Here is a 22,927-nt window from a genome sequence, read left to right on the forward strand (position 1 = left end):
ATTCTGGACAAGCAGCCCCCTCCTGTCATCCCAGGCCACACTCCCCCGCCCAGGCTAGAGAAGGAACAGATCCCAGGAGTCTGGACTTCTCCTGGGAAACCATTCCCCAGATCAAAGTCACAAAGACGCTAGGCACAGGAAGACCAGGGCCCTTCCTCCTCATTCCCCATTGATTCCCATGCTCAGCAGCTGACAGGGTCTGGCCCAGCTCAGAGACTTTCAGCCTGGGGAACAGTGTCCCACAAGGGAAGGGCTGGGAGCCCCATTGCTGGCACCTTTCCAAACCCACTGGAGATGGCTCGGGAGAGGCCCCTGCCCAGTCTGAGAGTGAGAGGCTCTTGGGAGCTGTTTGCAAATGAAATCCCCCTTTTGAGATGTTCTCTCCCCCTCTTTCTGCCTCTCTCCAGATAGACAGGGGAAGCCACCGAGGAACCCTAATGCCACTCACTTGCTCTAGGAGATGGTCTGATGGACGGCGGATGTTCAGGGTCAGCAGATGTCCCTCGCCCTCCTCCTCACTCTCCAAGCCCAAGGCAGGCTGGAGAGGGTGGCAACCTAAGGAGTTACCTGCCCAGCCAGCAGGCAGGGGGATGACTCCAGGGCGATCGACTGGCTGAGAAAACAAGAGTCTGTCTTATTGCCAGGGGACGGAGAAAGTCAGCCAGCAGCAGCGGGGTGCAAAACACTGCCCTAGTGCGGAGGTGACAGCGGCTCCAGGATCCTGACATCCCAGCCCTTTACACACCTTCCTGGAGCCTCCCAACCCCCCTGGGCTGTAGCGATGGGACCCCAACCCTACTGATGGCAAACGGGCCTCAGCTACTGGCTCAGGGTCACACTGAGAGTCAGAGCCATGGATGGACCCCTTCACTAACCGCTGCTGCACACTCCCTCCCACACCTGGCAATTGCAACCAGGCCCTAATGTCCGGTCCCCCTGCCTTTGAGAGGAAGTGTCACTCCTGCTTCCATTGCTGCCTATTGATCTTTGGGACAGGGCAAGTTGCTCCCCTTCTCTATGGCTCTCTGGCACTCACGTCCCCGAATGGGCTTTAAAAAAGACAATGGTTCAAGTTTGCCCCCAACTATTTTTTCTTTCTCTACACTAGCCATTTTAGTAAAGTTTAGAATTCTTGACGTTCAACACTTGGAAACATCCCTTTCTCCGCCGCAGACAGCTTGAGCATCCCTTCTCACCCAGGCTCACTGCTGCCTGCAGTTAGAGAATTGACCCTATTCCCATTGGACTTACCCAAGGAGTCCCACGCAAAGTGGTGACAGAGTCAGAAAGAGAAGCCAACAGTCCAGACTCCTGTTCTAACTAACAGACAACAACCCCCACGGAGGCAGGGATAGAGCCCAGGAAAGAAGGGGTGAAAATTTTCATGGAAACCGTTTTCTGTCAGAAAATCCAAATCTGAATGACTAAACCACTTTGTTTCTTGAAATCATTACAAGTAGGATGAAAATTCTTTGCAAAAATATTTGTTTGCAAAACAAGAGCATCTCCTCTTTTCACAGTGCATTCAACTGTCTCATTGTACACAAAGAGGAGACACCGTGATCTAGAAAGTTAGATGAGATGCTTCAGTCAGAGCTAAGTAGTTGCTGCTCTTAACAATTTCAAAAGAATAAAATACCAATACAATAGAATATTATGTCATCATCTGATATGGCTCAATGTGATAGGACACCTCTTATTCTGCACTGCTACTAGTGACACTCTTCAATGGATCCCCGTCATCCACCCATCGCGAGGTAGGTGGGAGAGGATTATTATGCGTACTTGACAGAAGGAGAATCATAGAATCATAGAATCTCAGGGTTGGAAGGGACCTCAGGAGGTCATCTAGTCCAACCCCCTGCTCAAAGCAGGACCAAACCCAACTAAATCATCCCAGCCAGGGCTTTGTCAAGCCTCACCTTAAAAACCTCTAAGGAAGGAGATTCCACTACCTCCCTAGGTAACCCATTCCAGTTCTTCACCACCCTACTAGTGAAAAAGTTTTTCCTAATGTCCAACCTCAACCTCCCCCTCTGCAACTTGAGACCATTACTCCTTGTTCTGTCATCTTCTGCCACTGATAACAGTCTAGATCCATCCTCTTTGGAACCCCCTTTCAGGTAGTTGAAAGCAGCTATCAAATCCCCCCTCATTCTTCTCTTCTGCAGACTAAACAATCCCAGTTCCCTCAGCCTCTCCTCATAAGTCATGTGCTCCAGCCCCCTAATCATTTTTGTTGCCCTCCGCTGGACTCTCTCCAATTTATCCACATCCTTCTTGTAGTGTGGGGCCCAAAACTGGACACAGTACTCCAAATGAGGCCTCACCAGTGCTGAGTAGAGGGGAATGATCACATCCCTCGATCTGCTGGAAATGCCCCTACTTATACAACCCAAAATGCCATTAGCCTTCTTGGCAACAAGGGCACACTGTTGACTCATATTCAGCTTTTCGTCCACCGTAACCCCTAGGTCCTTTTCTGCAGAAAGAAAGAAATTAAGGCTGAGAAAGGAGCAGTGACTTGTCTTAGCTGATGCAGCCATTCAGTAGCAGAATTGCTCTCAAATGAGCTATAGACAAATAATTGTTCATAGGAATCATTCAGCAATTCTTTTAGAAGAATTGGAAGGTTAGAGAGGACCATGAACTGCTCTGAGACAATGAATGGAGAGCAGCATCAGCATTGGTCAAACATATAACTGGTTGTGACTTCTGTGCTTGGTCATAAAAGAGAACAACAAAGACCAGAGTTTTCTCCCTGTCAATAGCCCCCTCCTCAGCCACTCAAGGTTCAGACTTTGAGGGGTGAGAGGCTAAGGGTTCTCCTCAAATAGCCCAAAGAATAGCGTAGGTCACCACTGAGGGGATAACTCTCGGAGCACTATTCCAGTCTCACCTCTTTGTGAGGGTTTCCCACAAGCCTCCCACCCCCGCCAGTGCACACACAGAGCTCCTGGTGGTGGGAGTAGAGCAGAGGAAAAAGAGAAAGGAAGCAAGAAGAGAAATGTAGGTGTGACAGAGGAAAAGGGAAAACAAAAAGGAGAAACCCCAAAGTCCCCAGTGATTCTAAGGGACAATGTCCTAGGTCGGAAATCAAATGCTGCCCCCACAATCTAGTGTTTTCCTTTCCTAAAAATCGGCTGGCAACTGATGGATCAGACTGAACAGGTTCCAAACCTCTCGGAGGCTCTTACCCAGGGGCGGCTCTAGGCACCAGCGGGCCAAGCGCCCGCTTGGGGCGGCATCCTGGGGAGGGCGTCATTTGGCTGCGGTGGAGCTCCCGCCGGCATGCCTGCGGCAGGTCCACCGGAGCCCGACGAGCGGACCTGCCGCAGGCATGACTGCGGCGGGTCCCGTCTTCCCGCGGCTCGGTTGAGCTCCCGCAGGCGACCGCGCAGGTCCGCTCGTCCCGGGCTCCGGTGGACCTGCCGCAGGCATGCCGGCGGGAGCTCCACCGCAGCCAAATGCCGCCCTCCCCAGGATGCCGGAGCCGCGGGAAGAGGGGACCCGCCGTGGGACTGGGGAAGAGCGGCGCAGCGCTCCGCGCTGCTTGGGGCAGCCTACTTTGTAGAGCCGCCCCTGCTCTTACCTTCTATACAGGGATGTCTGTTTTCTGGCAAAATCAATCAAGGAAAAGGAGAAAACTCCAAAGAGGGTCCTCCTTGCACTCACGTACCTGAAAGTGAATTCTCTCTCAGTCCTCAAGGAGAGACCTAGAGAAGGAGACGTTCTGAAGCAAAGCCACAGGGATCTCCAAGGTTGCCCCTGTCCTGCACACCTGTCCTGCCTGGCTGATGTCAAGATCTCTCTGTGAGATCATCCCCTCCCCACCACCTTTGTCCAATAGGCTGAGGTCCTGCCAAAGGCCCTTGTGATGTCACTGCCACACCCACCCCTCCCCTGCAGTGCTGAAGTCCTGCCCCTGTCCAGCCACATTAGATGTTTGAACTGCTTCCCCTGGATCACCCCACTCAATGACTCTTCATTGTGGGGATGACTCCGACTACACAGTAGAACACGAGATGCTCTTCCCCATGCTATGCTCAATTGTTCATAAATTAGTAGACTTTATGGACAGAATTGACAATTAGAGCATGTAATCTGACACCCTGCATAGCGCATGCTTTCTGGATAGAATAGTAGCTAGTTTTTCACTAAACAGTTCCAGAAAGGCACCTAGTCTTCATTAGAAGACACCAAGAAATGGGGAATTCCCACCACTTCCCTTTCTGGTTTCTTCCTTTGGTGATTCATCCTCACTGTTGAATATTTGTGTCCTATTTCTAATATGAATTGGTCTCTTTTGAGTTTCCAGCCACTGGGTTTTGTTCTGCTTTTCTCTGCTAGATTAATGAGCCCTTTAATACCCAATCTTTTCTCTCTATGAAGTCACTTCAACACTTCAATGATGTCACTTCCCAATCTTTTTGATAGTCTAAACATGCTGAGCTCTTCATTAGCTCACTAGCAGGCATTTGTCTCCAGCCCTCAAAATGTTTCATTGCTTTTTGCTGCCCCATCTCCAATATTTCAAAATCTTTTTCAAAGGTGGATGCCAAAACTGGAGGCCGTATTCCAGGATCGGTCTTACTGATGGTGTGTCACCTCCCTATGCTACTCACTCTTCTTTTCATACATCTAATGATGGCGTTAGCCCTGTTCACCACAGCATCACACTGGGTGCTCATGTTGAATGGCTTGGCCAGCATGGCCCCTAAATGCTCTTCACAATTAGTGCTTTCCTGGAGACACTTCCCCATTGTGTAGGTGTGGCCTGCATGCTTTGTTGCTAGGTAGAGGACCTTTCATTTGGTTCTTTTCAAACTTGTTTTCTTTCACTGGGGCCAGCTTATCAATGGATCCCATTGCTCTGTGTCACTGCCCTGTCCTCAGCATTAATTACCACTCTGCTAGTATTTGATCACCCAGCAATGTTAGCGGCAGTGATTTTATATTGTGTGGCAGTTCATTGATATTTATTTTCAAGAATTAGTCCTTGAGAGCTCTTCATATCCCTAGTGCCCAGAACCTTCTCCTCACAGCCCAGTGAGAAAAGGCCGTCCAGCCCAGCTGTTCCATAGGGGCTAAGCACAGAACAAACTTAGGAGCTTGTGTTATCCATAGGTTCTGAACAAGAGGTGGGGGTCATCAGCTTACAAAGACACTCTAGACCGGTAGTGTAGACAGGCCCCAAATGGATCTAAGTTTCTCGCCTTGCAAAAGAGGAGAGAAAAAACCCAGAACCTTGATTATCTTTATTTGATAGTTGTGGAAACTGAGGCACACAGAAGCAAAGAATTTGCTCATGGTCAAAAAGCCAGGAATAGAAAACGGCAGATCTGCTGATAGTCAGTCCTGGGCCCTAGCCATGTTTATCCTGGCCTCTCTGCTTCAGCTCCAGTAACAACCCAAGTAGAAGTTTTCTTCTTCTCCATGTTCTGTAACTTCACATCACTGCAGAAGAATGTTTTTTCTTACCAGCTGGCTCAAATGCATGTAGATGTCTTTCCAGAAGATGTGCTCTGGCTCAGTCATATGCCATAGGTTTTCTGGAGGAAGCACTCGGTGACGTTCTATGGCCTGTGTTATACAGAATATGGACACAAGGTCTTTTCGGACCTTCAACTTTTTTTTTGCTAGGAGGGTAATTCTGTACAATTTCTCACATTCACTTTCCTTTGGAATCATTTAAATCCAGTCCAAAGGATTTCCTCTTTCATTGTGCCTTCAGCATCTTTCACAGAAACAGTTACTATTAGCCCACAGGTTTCCAGTTTCAGGCTGTCCCAGGGTGAGATGGCCATGAAAGGGGTTGCAGCTCAACTGAACCTGTCCCCAGGTGAAGGGAATACGTGCAGGGCTACATGAGAAGGGAGCAGCATGTAACTAGGATCCAGGCCTGGTGGGTGATAGAAGGACAGCCTGTGCTCAGCCAGGAGAGAGACCCCCAACAGGAGCAGACCTGGGAGGGGCTTGGATAGTCCTTTAAAGGCAGTTGAGGTTCACTGTAGGGGATGGAACAGCCAAGCTGCTAGGGATGGAAGCTGGGCCTCCTAGCAGTGTCCAGGAATGAAAGCACAGCATCTACCAGGAAGGGTCCTGGGAAAGGTCATGCCCCACCCACCCTCCACCCCAGACACTTCCAGACATTTTTATGGGGCCCCTGCCCCGTGGACCTGACCGCCCCCCCGCACTTTCACCGTGAGCCAGCTGCACAATTTGAAGCCAGTTCAGTTCCAGACCGTGCCAAGGAAACATCTGTACATGCTCATGCTCCACCCCCTTCTCTTCCTCACCCTCGCATCCTGCCCTGACACAAAGGGGCAGGACCTCCTGCTACCTCTCGAGGGTGAGAAGTCCTGGTGGACCAGCCTATACTCCACCCTGGTTCCCAGGCCCTCTGGAGATATCAGTTGGTGGCTCCTCCACAGGGCCGTAGCACGGGCTTGTACTTCCCGCGGTTTACCCCTATCCTGGACACCTGCTCCTTCTGTGGCGCAAAGGAAACCCTGGCGCACATTTATCTAGAGCAGGCCTGCACAACATATGGCCTGCGGAGCCTCACTGGGCGGCCCGCGGGGGGATTCTAAATCCCCCGCACACGGCGCTCTGCGGGCAGCCCAGAGCCCTTTGAATCCCGGCCGCGGCTCCAACGGATTGGCTGGGGCTGGGATTTAAGGGGTTCGGGCTCCCCTCAGTGGCAGGAGCTCTGTGCCCTTTAAATACCTGCCCCTGCCCCGGAAAGCTCTGAGTTCCCCCAGCCACTAAAGCCCCGGGCCCTTTAATTTGCCCCTGAGGGCTCCCAGCCAGCTCTTCAGCTGGGAGCCCCTGGGTGATTTAAAATGAAGTATCACCTCCCCACCCCCAACCTTCCTTTTTGGCCCACAGCTGTTTTGGTGGGGGGCGCTGGGGAAGGAGGGTTTGTTTCTGCAGGGCTGGGCGGTGCTAGGCCGGGGTGTTTTCACGGGGCCGGGAGGTGCTGGGGGCGGGGGGGTGGATGTTTCCGTGGGACTGGGGGGTTTCGGCCCTCAGCTGTTTTCTTTGGAGTAATGTGACCCTCGCTGCTTTATGAGTTGTGCAGGCCTGATCTAGAGTGTGCTAGGTTGCAGTCCCTATTCCGGCAGAATGGATTCTCTCTAACCCTCCTCCCAAACCCGGCAACAGACATGCCAGGATGACACAGGGCAAAAGAATGTTTGATGCATGAAGCATCATCTAAAATCAGCTTCCAAGGAGTTCAAGAGAAACCAGGATAACATTAAGGATTCAAAATTCATATTGTTACTGCTAGTAGGGTAATAATTTGCTACTCAAATACTACATCTGAAGAATTAGATAAAAGTACCCAATAGAATAAAAAGCTCGACTTGCAAAAATAGACCCTCAGACCTGCTAGGCTTGTTAGCTGTTAAGAGTATGGAAAGCTGTACCTTCAAGGTTGTTTCCCCTCTGTTTGGACTTGTGATGAGGAATACAAATCTCACACGGGGCAACAAGGGGTTAAGGAGCTGCTCTGGCCTCAGCCAGCCCCACCCCAACACAGCTGCAGGGTAAGCAGAGAGCAGAGGGAGGATTTCAAAGGTAGCAGAACAGCTCACTTGTGGGCAGACCTGGCAAGAGGAAGATCCTTTATCTGGCAGGTCCTGAGGGAAGGCTGGCTTTGTCCCTCAGCAACTGCCTGAAGGTCCCTCCCTGAGGGAAGAGAGGACGTGCGTCTGTTATACCCAGAGATGGAGGTTTCACGGACTCACAGATCGTGCCCACTCATGGCCCCGTGCGGTCCGTGGGGGGTGCCCCTTCCAGTGTGACAGCCCTTCTCGGGGTTCCACCCTCTCTCGGGGTCAGGCCCCTCCACCTCCTGGAGCTGCATCTCTCTGAGCCTTAGCACACCTGTTTCTCGCCGTGGGCCCCCTCAGGGAGTCCACTCGCTCTGGACTCCCCAGGGCCTCCACCCCCAAAGGGGTTGATACAACCCTCTTCTCTAGACCAGAGCGACTCCCAGCCAGCATAAAACAGGAGGGTTTATTGAGGGTTGAACACAGTGCAGGAAACTCTCAGGGCCTCAAGCCTGGCCTCCCTCAGCACAGCACATACTAGTCCCCCTGCATCCCAGTGGGCTCTGCCTGCTCCCCCTCTCCAGCCCAGAGCCCCCCTGCTTTCCAGCTGGGCATCTGATATCCCCGGCCCCAAGCCCCACCTCTCTCCATTGTCTTCTCTCCAGGTAAACAGGGTCGTAAACAGGGTGGCCTGGGCCTCGTCTCCTCTCAGCCCTCCTCTGGCCCCCTCTGGCTGGAACCAGCTGCTTAGGTCATAGAATCATAGAATTCAAGATCAGAAGGGACCATTATGATCATCTAGTCTGACCTCCTGCAAGATGCAGGCCACATAAGCCGATCCACCCACTCCTTAGCAAGCGACCCCTGCCCCATGCTTCGGAGGAAGGCGAAAAACCTCCAGGGCCATTGCCAATCTTCCCTGGAGGAAAATTCCTTCCCGACCCCAAATATGGCGGTCAGCTGAACCCCGAGCATGCGGGCAAGACTCTCCAGCCAAACCCTCTGGAAAAGGTTATATCATACCATTGACCCATTGTACTATTTACCAGTGTGGCACTTAATTGACCTATTGACTAAGCCCGTTATCCTATCATACCATCTCCTCCATAAACTTATCTAGCTTAATCTTAAAGTCATGGAAGTCCTTCGCCCCCACTGTTTCCCTCGGTAGGCTGTTCCAGTATTGCACTCCCCTGATGGTTAGAAACCTTCGTCTAATTTCAAGCCTGAATTTCCTGACTGACAATTTATATCCGTTTGTCCTCGTGTCCACATTAGCACTGAGCTGAAATAATTCCTCTCCTTCCCTGGAATTTATCCCTCTGATATATTTAAAGAGTGTAATCATATCTCCTCTTATCCTTCTTTTGGTTAAGGAAAACAAACCGAGCTCCTCAAGTCTCCTTTCATACGAAAGGCCTTCCATTCCTCGGATCATTCTAGTGGCCCTTCTTTGTACCTGTTCTAGTTTGAATTCATCCTTCTTAAACATGGGAGACCAAAACTGCACACAATACTCCAAATGAGGTCTCACCAACGCCTTATATAACGGGACTAGCACCTCCTTATCCCTACTAGAAATACCTCGCCTAATGCAACCCAAGACCGCATTAGCTTTTTTAACGGCCACATCACATTGCCTACTCATAGTCATCCTACGATCAACCAGGACTCCTAGGTCCTTCTCCTCCTCCGTTACTTCCAACTGGTGCGTCCCCAGCTTATAACTAAAGTTCTTGTTAGTCATCCCTAAATGCATAACCTTACACTTCTCACTATTTAATTTCATCCTGTTACTAATACTCCAGTTTACAAGGTCATCTAAATCTCCCTGGAGAATATCCCGATCCTCTTCCGAATTGGCAATACCCCCCAATTTGGTGTCATCCGCAAACTTTATCAGCCCACTCTTACTCTTGGTTCCCAGGTCAGCAATAAATAGATTGAATAAAATCGGACCCAAAACCGAGCCTTGAGGAACTCCACTGTTAACCCCCCTCCAACCGGACAGTTCCCCCTTCAATACTACCCTCTGCAATCTCCCCTTTAACCAGCTCCTTATCCACCTCTGGATTTTCATTTCGATCCCCGTCTTTTCCAATTTAACCAGTAATTCTTCATGCGGTCACCGGGGTCCTCTCTTCGCAGCCCATTGTCCTCCCACTGGCCAGAACCAGCTGTGACTCCTGAGCTGCGTCTCCGGGTCACCAAGTCACCAGTCGCTGGAGTATCCATCCTCCAGGCCATCAGCTGGGGTCCCAAGTTCCCTCTCCGGTCCTCTCTAACAACAAACTCCCTCTCCCCTCAACTTGTGAAACCAGTAACACCCGGGGACACTGAGTCCCACTCCCTCTGCATGCAACTCACTGGAAAACACGGAAAAACAAGAAACCCCCCCACTTCGTCACAGGAGGCATTTCCCCCTCACACCTACTAGCCCATGTTGGGTGTTGATTCCTTGGCTTTTAGTTCTAGATGACCCTGGAAGGGGAGAAGTTTGGAAGTGACTGGGCTGGAGGGCCAAGTCAGGAGAGGAGGCAGCTGCCACCCCAAGAAGGAGAGAGCTGTTTGAAAAGTTAGCCCTTGCAATGCACCAAATGTAAATATGGCTGCTTGGAGCTTTCCTCTATTGGTCCTTACTGAATACAATCAAGTCACGATCACTGGCCCCAGAGCAACTGTTAACATGCAGGCCAGTGATCAGTTCATCTTTACCCACCACAATGAGACCCACAATAGAGGCTTAGAAAAGTATCTGTCATCTTTTTAAATCTCCAAGGATGATTTACTAATGGCTATTTGAGACCTCACCCATCTGTCTCCAAATAGGAATTCCCCCATGCAAACCCAATTGTCTTCCCACAAGCCACAAACAGGTGTTAAAGGAGAAACTGAACCTTTTCTGGTTTGGATTCAGTGAACTGTACCAGTCCACCACTGATTCCCCTGCTAGGTCGTGTTAGTTAGCAGGTTGAGCCCTGTTCATTTGAGGTCCTGGGGTTCTTCAAGAACTTTTTAAACAGGTAATGACGTGTCTAATGTGAAGTGCCTCCAAGCCCACCACTGTTATCATCTCTCCCCTTCCTGGTCGGGTTGTAACCAGTGACACTAACATTCCAGTATCAGAGGGGTAGCCGTGTTAGTCTGGTTCTGTAGAAGCAGCAAAGAATCCTGTGGCACCTTATAGACTAACAGACGTTTTGCAGCATGAGCTTTCGTGGGTGAATACCCACTTCTTCGGATGCAAGTAGTGGAAATTTCCAGGGGCAGGTTTATATATGCAAGCAAGAAGCAAGCTAGAGATAACGACGTTAGTTCAATCAGGGAGGATGAGGCCCTGTTCTAGCAGTTGAGTGAAAACCAAGAGAGGAGAAACTGGTTCTGTAATTGGCAAGCCATTCACAGTCTTTGTTTAATCCTGAGCTGATGGTGTCAAATTTGCAGATGAACTGGAGCTCAGCAGTTTCTCTTTGAAGTCTGGTCCTGAAGTTTTTTTGCTGCAGGATGGCCACCTTAATATCTGCTATTGTGTGGCCAGGGAGGTTGAAGTGCTCTCCTACAGGTTTTTGTATATTGCCATTCCTAATATCTGATTTGTGTCCATTTATCCTTTTCCTTAGAGACTGTCCAGTTTGGCCGATGTACATAGCAGAGGGGCATTGCTGGCATATGATAACGTTGGTGGACGTGCAGGTGAATGAACCGGTGATGGTGTGGCTGATCTGGTTAGGTCCTGTGATGGTGTCGCTGGTTGGGTGGGGGGTTGCAGGGGATCTTAATGTATGACAGTCTTTGTTAGCAAGAGTTAGGCTAACTGTAACACTACTAACAAGAGATTTGTAGAAGTGAAGATTGTGTGAGGCGAGTGGAAAAGAACTGTGTGAGAAGCTGTTTCGACCTTGTGTAGATAATGTGTAGATCATATGAAATGTAGACTGGAGTCTCATAAGTGAGAAAAACAAGAAAACAGGATTACCTATGTATAAACAAAATGCAGCTGTTGCTTATTATTGTCTGTAACAAAAGTATAAATGCTGCTGTAATTGTTTACCTGTTGAGAGACCTGTCTAGGCAGGGGAGATCCTATGTCCTAGTGCACTCTCTCCCTGCTGTAGCTGCTAAACAGAATAAAGTATCTGACTCTGCTGCACCCAACCAAAAAGTTAGAACTAATTTTTTCTCTGACAATCTGGGGGTTCGTCCGGGATGGCAACGCCTACTGAGACACAGGCAGCTGCTACGGATCGTTCCCCTTTGGACCTCATGGCACCACAAGAGAGGTATGAGACCTTTTGAAATCTCTACTGGGGTATCGGAGGAGGACTGTCCGTGGGGCCGTCGCTGGTGTAGATATGTGGGCAGAGTTGGCATCGAGGTTTGTTGCATGGATTGGTTCCTGAGTTAGAGTTACTATGGCTGACTCGGCCTGGCATCCTCCAGCGAGGAAGCTCCCTGGGTCTAGGCGCGTGTGAACCCATCTTCCCTCCCCCTTCCTTTCCGTGTGGGCTACTGACAGTCTGATCATCTCACTGGATGCAACGAGAGAGAGCAGTGCCATCTCCCTGAGACTAGCCGACGCTCTTTGCTGAAGGGAGGTGTAGGAGGGTCGTGGCCATCCTCGTTAGCCTCTCCTGTGTGAGTACCCTGTAGGGAAAGACCCTTAGTTTATGTGCTGCTAGCGCGGACAGGGCATCCTCCCTGTGTGTGTGATTGGAAAATGGGTGGCAGACAGTCTAAGCATTCCCTCTCACCTCCTAAGGGTACCCAATCTTATTTCATGTACGTACATTATGGTCCTAAAACCTGCAGGTATTTAGAGAATTGGAATCTTTAGACGCGTGAAAATCCATCTAAACAATGCCCACTAGAAGGTACCTTCAATCTAGAAAAGATCATACATCTAAGATGCTTTTAATCACCAAGAAAGCCTCTGACACAGAGTGAGCAATTTGTCTATTGAGGAAAGGAATGGGTTAATTGGAAATTCAGCTTGGCCCAGAAATAAAGAGAAAGTTGCTCTGTGTTCAAGGTCAAGAATCAACGCAGACCATGCTAAGTACAAAGAAAAACAGCTTTCAACCCCAGCTGGCTGTGAAAAAATATACACAGAGGCAAACCAAAGGCAATACAAGTTACAGAACTGAGATTACATTTGCAAAGCTTAACTGTCCAGTGAGAGCCAACGGTGTGCCTTTGCGACCCTGAAGCCGGTGTGGCTTGGTGACACTGAAGAAGCCACAGGCAGCCGACTTGGACTGGAATCTCTGAAAGAGACGTTGCAGGAGATCCCAGGGTGTAAAAGAACAGCCCTCCCAAGAGCGGAAGCATGTTGGAAATTCTGGATAAGCTGTATACAGGATAATCTCCCGTCCACCTCTCCCGCTTCTCTGAACATTATACACAGACGTGGCCAGTCTGGACATAGGTGTGTGAATATGAAAGTGGCTTAGGGCTTGGGGCATTAATGTTTTCCCTGAGTGATGTCGGAGCGTTCCCAACACTCTCTGTTGTTTTATTATTTTAATTAATGAAGTTTTAAAATTCAGTTATATGGTGTGTTTTCTTTATCTTCTCCCAAGGATCCTGTAGTGTCAGCCTGATCACCTGACACGAGGGATAGATTGGTAACAAATCTGTCACAGTTTGGTGAGCAATTGAGAAGGGGGGAACCCTGCAGAATTTACACCATCTATTTGTTTTACCCTTGTTATTTTATGTTTTCTTTGCTTGGTACTGTTGGTGTTATATGTTGAGGATTGCATGATTAAAGGTGTGCCCGCTCTCAGCTGCAGTAAGTTTGAGAATTGGAGAGGGGTTTAGCATTCCTATCTCCACCCCGGTTGACCGAGAAGGGTGGCAGGTGGATCTACCCCCAGTCGTAGCTGGACTGGGCAATAGAGAAGTTGGAGAAAAGGGAAGAGATGTGTACTTGATAACTAGAATTGAGCAATTAAGAGCATAGATCATGAACCAGGCAGCAACTCAAACCTACGCCCAGGGCAAGTTGCAGGCCTTGAGACAGGACTTCCAGGCAGAAAAGGAAGCACTGGCTAAGCAATTACAGGTCCTTCAGGGACTTGTTAAAATTTAACCATTTGTGCTCTGCATACGCCATAACAGCAGTGTGTTTGCCACAAGAGGAAACTGAATAGTTAAATTCCAGTGGGCCATGTGTTTTGCCCAGGTGGCAAGCCTCACGAGGGAGGACTCGGGTAGCCTTGTGAGTAAGAATGTTTAAGGGAAGAGACCAGAAAGGGTGGGGGCTAGTTGAGAAGCCCACCCTCCTAGCTAAACTGGTATTGGAACAAAGCCAGTGCCCGTGGAAGAGACGGTTCAGCGAGGAAAGCAGGATCGGGCCCAAGCAGGCAGGCAACAGATAGAGCGATTGGAAACCAAGTTGGAAAATTTTGAGGGCGTAGTGGAAGGAAGGAGTAAGTAAGTATAAGCATGGGGCTTTCAAATACCCAGGACAATACTTGAAATGGTGATTTGAGTTGATAAAAGTGGCTGTTGGGAGACAAGCAAGTGATTTAAGGAAGAAGTGAGAAGTTAACTATGTAGTCGCTGGAGGGAACAGCAGTTGAACTTTGTAAAAATGCTAAAGAGGAAAGTTCTTGGTGTCTTTGAAATGTTTGTAAATAAATCCAGGCAAGAAATTATTTGATTGCAATTATTTGGCTATGAACAATGTAGTCAAATTAGCTAAAGAAATGTATACAGTGCTATGTAATTAAAACCCTATTAGGCTCTAAGGGGCCACTATAAGTAGTGATGTTTTCTTTCAGTGTTTGAAAGCAGGAGTTAAAAGTAAAAGGCAATCAAAATTCTGGTAAATTTAATTATGTCCCTTTTAAGGTAAAATCTTTTAAGCTGTGAATAGCTTTGGATCCAGAAGCAAGCCACAAAGCATCTCTATTAATGCAAATTATCTAACTGATAAGGTAGAAGCCACTGAAACCTGGGCTGCCTATGAAACATATACAAGAAAATACGGGGTAATTCCCCTGTTTTGCCTGAAATCAACAAGAGTATTTGTATCTTTTAAGCAATGACTGGCTGCCCAGAAGGGTAGACCTCTGTTTTTTTTGTCTTTCAGATAATCAGAGAAAACTGATGCCAGCTGAACAGCATTCAACGTACCATGCATTTACTGGCACAATAGGAATTATGTTCTGTGTTCTATGTCCTGTCTTGTGGGGTTTGTCTTGTGGCCAGAATTGTTGTGTTTAATATTTTCATCCAATAGTCTAGTTTAAAATCAAACAGGAGGATTAAATCAAAAAAAAGAAGCAGATACTTGTTTTATTCAACTTGGAATACAAAGTGTTTGGATAAATCAGGAGAACGTGATATACTAAAGTCTAATACATTTACTTAAGTAAGAAAAAGAAACTTCATTGGCCAGATCTTTTAACTGGAAAAATTGTTGTTAAAATTTGCATACCAACAGTCTTTGGAAGCAAGGACATGAAAAGTTAACCCACTCCCCATATTGCACATGGGATCCTTCTGGCTACCTCAGATTTCTAGCCAGAGGGCTGGGAAGGGTGGGAAGCCATTGGACACAAGAGGTTGTACTGAGTGAACTCCTCAAAGTGGGTGTGCTTGTCCTGGCTTGTTGCTCCAAAGCTCTGTAATAAAGTTATTTTACTGGAAGGGTATATGTGGCATACATTGAATAATAAGACTGATGTTCGTCCATCGTTTTCGAAGACGACCGTGACATCTAGCAGGTTGTGAGCTGTCCACAGTGCGTCCGCAGGTGGCTGATAAGGCCAATACGGGCACGAAATGTTCTGCCACATGTCGGGCAGACATGTGTGGGCACCACTGTTACTACATTTACAGCTCTGGCTTTACGGAGTGCTCGCTTCTCTTGTGCAATAGTTATCCTTCTGGTTTCAGATGTCTGGCAGCCTTGATGGATCAGCGTACGCCATGTCGATCGGTCTTGTGCCAGGGTTTCCCAGGAGGTGATGTCAATATCCAGGGACTTAAGAGAGGCTTTCAGCGTGTCTTTATATCACTTCTTTTGTCCCCCGTGCGATCACTTTCCTTGAGACAGCTCACCATAAAAGAGCTGTTTGGGGATGCGGTGGTCTGGCATCCTTACAACATGGCCTGCCCAGCGTGTCTGGGCTTTCATAAGCAGAGTATAAATTGACGGCAGGCCTGCTCTGGAGAGGACTTCTGTATCTGGCACCTTATCCTGCCACCGGATCCTCAGAAGTCTGCGGAGGCAAGTCATGTGGAAGTGGTTCAGTTGCCTAGCGTGCCTCCTGTATACAGTCCAAGTCTCACTGGCATACATCAGGGTAGTTAGCACTACTGCTCGGTAGACTTTAAGCTTTGTAGCAAGGCTTATTCCACGTTGGTCAACAGTCTGCCAAATGCAGAACTTGCCTTAGCGATTCTGCAGTTGACCTCTATGTCAATTGTCACTGCGCGAGAAAGGGTGCTGCCAAGGTATGTAAATTGGTCCACTGCTTGCAGCTTTTGTCCCTTCACTATGATGGTGGGCTCTTGGTGTTGGGCTTTCGGAGCTGGCTGGTGCATCACTTCGGTTTTCTTTATGTTGATGAGGAGGCCGAAGTTATCGCATGCTGCTGTGAATTTATCCATGCTAGCTTGCTGGTCGCCAGAGAGCTCGCAAGATTTAACATCGATATTGCGGCCCTGTGTGAAACTCATCTAGCCAACGAAGGTCAGCTCACAGAAACAGGAGGTGGTTACACATTCTTCTGGTGTGGACGTAGCAGTGACGAACATCGTGAATCTGGAGTTGGCTTTGCGGTTAAGAATCATCTTGTCCGCAAACTTGCCAGTCTTCCCAAGGGCGTGAACGATCGACTCATGACACTGCATCTTCCACTACCGAGAGGAAAGCGAGTTATACTAATCAGCGCTTACGCACCCACAATGACAAATCCGGATGAAGTAAAGGACAAGTTTTATGAAGATCTCGATGCCCTACTTTCATCCGTGAAGCACACCGACAGGCTGATTCTACTTGGCGATTTTAACGCAAGAGTAGGATCCGATCACTCTGCCTGGGATGGCGTCATTGGAAAAAATGGAATCGGCAAATGCAACAGCAATGGCCTATTACTATTGAAGACATGTGCGGCTCATGATTTGATCATCACCAATACCATCTTCTGCCTGCCCACTCGCAAAAAGACGTCCTGGATGCACCCACGTTCCAAGCACTGGCATCTCATTGATTATGTCATTGTGCGGAGGAAAGACAGACAGGATGTAAGGGTGACTAAGGCCATGCCGAGTGCTGACTGTTGGACTGATCATAGACTTATCATCTCTAAATTAAGCCTTCACATCAAGCCAAAGAGACGTCCGCAGGGAAATAAAGCTGTGATGAAAAAGATCAACGTCAGTAAACTGAGGAACCCCAACACAGCAGCTTCACTAGTAGAAGATCTCGACAACCAACTCTCAGAGCTGCAATTAGAGGAAAACGTTGAGAGGAACTGGGAACGCTTCCGAAATATTGTGCACTTTTCTGCACTAAAGGTTCTTGGACCCTCACACAGGAAACAGCAGGACTAGTTTGATGAAAACGACGAAGAGATCAAGGCTTTACTTGCTGAAAAGCACCGCCTTCACCGTGCTTATCAGAATGACCTGTCGTCAACAGCTAGGAAAAATGCCTTCAACAACATTCGCAGGACCGTACAGAGCAAGCTTCGTAAGATGCAGGACTCCTGGTTGAGTGCCAAAGCAGATGAAATCCAGAAGTTTGCTGATAGAAACGATGCCAAATGGTTCTACAAAGCCCTTAGATCCTTGTACGGACCTCGGCCTTCAGGGAGTTCCCCTCTACTGGACTTAGATGGTGTAACTCTCATTACTGAGAAGACTGATTTTACAGCATTGGGCTGAGCATTTCCAATCCGTACTGAACTGCCCATCTTCCATCAATAATGAGGCGATTGACAGAATGCCGCAGGCGGATATTAATTACAGCCTGGACGTTCCACCATCAGAGACTGAAACCCTACAGGCCATCAGTCAGCTGTCTAGTGGCAAGGCCTCAGGATCTGATGCGATTCCAGCGGAAATCTATAAGGATGGTGGTGCAATGCTTGTTGACAAACTCACTCAGCTGTTCCAGTCCTTCTGGAATCAAGGGTCCATTCCTCAGGAATTGAAAGACGCATCCATCGTACACCTCTACAAGAGGAAAGGAAATCGAAAAGTCTGTGATAATCATAGAGGAATATCACTGCTTTCTAGCGCAGGTAAGATCCTTGCACAAGTGCTGCTGAATCGCCTGATTGACCATCTGGAACAGGGTTTACTACCCGAGACACAGTGCAGTTTCCGCAAAGAGCGTGGCACTGTGGACATGATCTTCGCAGTTCGACAGCTCCAAGAGAAGTGTCAAGAGCAGAATCGTGAACTGTATACCATCTTCGTGGATCTTACCAAGGCTTTTGACACTGTCAGTCGCGAAGGTCTGTGGCGCATCATGTCGAAGTTTGGGTGCCCTGACAGATTCATCCTGATGGTACGTCAGTTCCACGACGGCATGACGGCTCATGTTCTGGACGACGGAGAAGCTCCAGAGGCCTTTCCCGTCACAAACGGCGTCAAGCAAGGGTGTGTGTTGGCACCGACCCTGTTCAGCATAATGTTTTCAGCTATGCTGTCAGATGCCTTTCAGAACAGTTCCTTGGGAATCAGCCTGAGATACAGGACTGATGGGAAACTGTTCAACCTGTGAAGACTCCAGGCTGTCACCAAAATAAAGGAGACTGTGCTAAGAGACCTTCTTTTTGCTGACTACTGTGCCCTGAATGCTGGATCAGAGCAGGAAATGTAAGCTAGCATGGATAAATAATAAGACTAATGTACTGTATAATGGCAATGTGTATGTGTTCATTGTTGGGAAAAGGTGTATGAGTGAAGAGTGGAAGTTTCCTTTGTAGGTTAAAAGAAGCCAAGAAGGGGAGAAGGAAAAAGAACAGAACGAATTAACTGGGGGAAAAAAATAGCTAGTATGCTCAGTCTAAAGATAAGACATTGGCCCCATTCAAGGACACTGCTCGCAGCTAAGACGTAGCTGACAACCAAGAAAAGGGGGGGCTTGAATGTGCCCAAGCAGCTATGAGATCTGCAAAACACTGCCAGGCATTAATGAAATGAGTTAGGTTTCTTTTCTCACAAGTAAAGAAGCGCTGCCCAAAGACCCTAGCAGCCCTGCCACTCCTTGGAACCAGGAGCCTGGATCTATGTAAAGGTCCATCAGCGAAAGACTGCTCTGGCTCCACACTGGAAAGGCCCTTTCCGAGTCCTGTTAACCACCAACACTTCCATGAAGTGCCAGGGACTACCTGCCTGGACCCATGATTCTCACTGAAAAAAGACCCCTCCACCTTGGGAGGATTCTCCTACCGATGATTGGCCTATTTCTCCTTCTAGCTCTGCTGTGCCTTCTGGACAGCAGGGAAAAAGGACAAGGTGAAGTGCTAGTAACCTCTCCCTTGTCCACTGACAGACCTACTGTGCCTTTGGATTTTTCTAGAAGAAGCAAAACCATTACAGGGTGATGTGCTGGTAACCTCTCCCCTGTAGGATGCCCTACCACGGTTGTTTCGGGAAAAAAGAAGGGACACTTGCTCCACCGAAATTGCCAAAGTCCAGGAATTCCTGACTAGAAAGGACATTAAGAACTCAGCCTGGTGAAGAAACAAAGAATTATACACTGGCAGGAAGAAATTTGTGGGACCCGTGCTTGGGAATGTGGTATTGATTGGATGTTGGGGTTTATTCTACAGGCTGTGCCCTGTGTTTTGGATAAATCCTTCAGCATGTATTGCCCTCCCTAATTGGATTTTAAATGACAAGTACCAAAGGCACCTTGTTGCCACTGCTCCTGCCATGTCCTCCATTACACTGTTACCCCTGTAATATATCCAAATACAGACAATGCCATATATTTGATAAAACCAATGGCCAAGGCCTTCATACTTTAGTGATTTATTTAAAGATTGTTTGGAAAAATATTTTTAAAGTTCAGGATATCCCATATAAGCAAACAATTGAGTGGAGAATAAATGGATCAGTGGAAATAGAAATCTATGATATCACTACAAATGAACCGCAAGAATCTGTAATTGAAATTGATGGCTTCCATGGGAAAGTAGATATGATGGCTGTTCCTGGAGTTTGCAATGTGTTACATGAAAGAGGCCCTTATCGTTATTTCATCACCCAATTAGTGAATAAGCAAATGAATACCCAAAGAGTTTGTTCTGCCACTGGAAATTTTACCTATATAGAAATTATTCCAGTGACTTATAATGTAACCTGTACTTTATTGCAATACACCCCCTCCTATGCTATTAATGTTAATGCCCCTTGAAAGTACCTGAGGATAGTTAAAAAACAGATGTGATATAGTACTACACCAAAGAGAGATGTATTAGGGTATTGATGGATTGTGATTAATATTACACTAGGGACTGTTAAGGTTACATTGCCTTCTCCAGTTTCCAGATCACCTCTACATACCCAAATTGCTCACAAGGGGCTGCCATTAGATTAGCACAAGAGAGGGCCTGGGTTATTTCCTTTGGAAGAAGAGGGAGTTGACCAGATCCCTATGGGATGGGGCCAATAGTGCAGCAGCAGTTCGGAATATTTTAAGAACCAAGAACATGATGAGAAATTGGGCCAACTAGAAAAGACCACTAGCCTTATTTCTGGAGCTCAGCTAACCCAAGTACAGGCTGGAGTTGGTGAGTTACATGTCATTTCCGCCCTTAGTTCTATGACCCAGAAGTTGCTGACAGAGATGGTATTGACCATCACTGAGGCTGGGAAGGCATTGCAGTGGGATCTAGCATGTTCAGAAATTCAGGATTTCCTGAATGACCAGCTAATGGCCATTCAGAGTGACCTTGAGCACCAGGCTTGGCCCACGGCCCTTACAGACACATCAGGAGTACCATCTGATCTGTGGCCAGGGAGACATACTTGGAGACTTTCTGGGTGGAAGTGTGGATATTCACACTGCTCCTTCCAAGCATTTGGACCGGTTAGGGGAGTGTGGGCTCCCACATACCGAATCCTGCCGAGTCCATGGAGAAGATGCATGTGGGACTGGATGATTCACCATAACATCTGGGAGATTAGACTACCTGATATGCCCAATCGATTTTTACTCAGTGCTCCTGGGATTACATCTGACATATGGATGGGGTTAGGGAGTCAATGGACATTTTGGCCCTTAGAACCCCCACAGCTTCAGTGTATCCATAAACTGAAGCCAGGGAAAGTTGTCACTGTTCACAACAACATTTGCTGGGAGGGTATGCAACAAGGAACGATCCTGACAGGACATTTACTTTTTCAAGCTAATGATAGCTCTGTGTGTATGTTAAAACCACCACATTGCAAGATATACAGTTTAATCTCATTACCACTGCAGGCAATCATATTGTTTACTGGCCTGCAGATAGAATTTTGCAAGTAGCCCTAGGTTCCAGATGCCCTTTAATCGGACCAGCTTAGTACCTGATCAATTTCAAAATTTGCTTTCAGTGTTACCAGAGGTTCAAAGAATCTCTGAAATACAAGGGCAAATTCATATGCTTCAATATATATATATATATCAAGTTGAAAAGAATGCCTGACCTACAGCTTGTAGAGAGTCTACTTTATGTACTAAGTATGATGTATTGTGCTTTGTGACTAAAACTGTACAACAACCCCATCATATTATTGCTATGGGAATGTTATTGCTTGTATTGCTATTAGTTTTCTTAGGATTATGTTGTTGTTGTTGTAAAGGACGTACTAATAATAATACCTTTCATGTCCATGCTAATCATGCATTGTCATTACATCCAATCAAAACCCCTAAGGTTGAAACATCTGACCTAGAATCTGAAATCTATGGCTTAATTCAAATAGAGGTTTGAAAATCTTTGTTGTACTAGAAGTACAAAAGGGGGGAGTGTGGAAGTAGAGAAAGAACTGACAGGGATTTGGAGGGATCTTAATGCATGACAGTCTCTGTTAGCAAGAGTCAGGCTAGCTGTAACCCTACTAACGCAAGATTTGTAGAAGCGAGGATTGTGTGAAGTGAGTGGGAAAGAACTGTGTGAGAAGTTGTTGCGACCTTGTGTCGATAATGAGGAACGTAGACTGGCATCGAAACAGAAGTGAGAAAACTAAGATATCAAGATGGCCTATGTATAAACAATATGCAGCTGTTGCTTATTATTGTATGTAACAAAAAGTATAAATGCTACTGTAATTGTTTACCTGGAGAGAGACCTGCCTAGGACTGGGGCAACCCTGTGTGCTAGGGCACTCCCTCCCTCTATACAATTGCAAAGAGAAAATAAAGTATCTGACTTTGCTGTACCCAACCAAAAAGCGAGAACTAAGTTTTTCTCCGACAGTACCAAACCTCTCTGGGGCTCTTACCTGCTCCACAGGACGTCTGTCTTCTCACTCAGTTAGCAATGGGAAAGGGGAAAACCCCAAGGAGGCTCCTCCTCGCGCTCACAGGCATGACCCTGTATTCTCTCACCGTCCTCAAGGGGAGACCTTGAGAAGGAGACTTCCTGCAGCAAAGCCATTTCCCCCACCCTGCAGCCTCTTTACCTGCCCGTTGTCATAGACTCTCTGTGAGGTCACCGCCTCCCAACCGCCTTTGACCAATCAGCTGAGGTCCTGCAAAAGGCTACTGTGATGTCACTGCCCTGGCCAGCCCCTTTGCATGTTTGAGCTGCTCCTGCTGTGTCACACCCCCACCCCCACTCACTCAGTGTTAGTTCTGGAGATCAAGCAGGCGACACATGAAAACATCAGAGGCTGCTCAATGTGCCACACTTAGTTTTGCAGACAATTGTAGACGTTAAGGCGAGAAGAGACCTTTGGATCATCGAATCACAGAATCATAGGACTGGAAGGGACCCCAAGAGGTCATTGAGTCCAGTCGCCTGCACTCAAGGCAAGACTGAGTACTATATAGATCATCTCTGACAGGTGTTTGTCTAACCTGCTCTTAAAAATCTCCAATGATGGAGATTCCACAACCTCCCTAGGCAATTTATTCCAGTGCTGAACCATCCTGACAGTTAGGAAGTTTTTCTTAATAACCAACCTAAACCACCCTTGCTGCAATTTAAGCCCATTGCTTCTTGTCCTATCATCAGAGGTTAAGGAGAATCATTTTTATTCCTCCTCCTTGTAACAACCTTTTATGTACTGGAAAACTGTTATCAAGTCCCCTCTCAGTCTTCTCTTCTCCAAACTAAACAAACCCAATTATTTCAATCTTCTCTCATAGGTCATGTTTTCTAAACTTTAATCATATTTGTTGCTCTTCTTTG

At 47.6% G+C, this 22,927-nt stretch overlaps 1 protein-coding gene and 1 long non-coding RNA gene across 2 annotated transcripts in view; one reads left to right on the forward strand and one right to left on the reverse strand.

The window, feature by feature from the left end:
• LOC120404793 (zinc finger protein 850-like) overlaps positions 1-22,927 on the forward strand; it is a gene marked incomplete at its 5' end in the record, with an annotated part of 508,632 nt that overhangs the window by 182,304 nt on the left and 303,401 nt on the right. The gene's annotated exons all lie outside the window — the stretch shown is intronic.
• On the reverse strand, positions 5,244-7,678 carry LOC120404810. The gene is made up of 2 exons (XR_005598190.1): positions 7,434-7,678; positions 5,244-5,583 (listed from the first exon to the last, which is right to left on the reverse strand). It is a non-coding gene; the product is annotated as an uncharacterized LOC120404810 (long non-coding RNA).

The sequence above is a fragment of the Mauremys reevesii genome, linkage group 4 (genome assembly GCF_016161935.1).
Source record: "Mauremys reevesii isolate NIE-2019 linkage group 4, ASM1616193v1, whole genome shotgun sequence".
In the NCBI taxonomy this organism is placed as follows: Eukaryota; Metazoa; Chordata; order Testudines; family Geoemydidae; genus Mauremys; species Mauremys reevesii.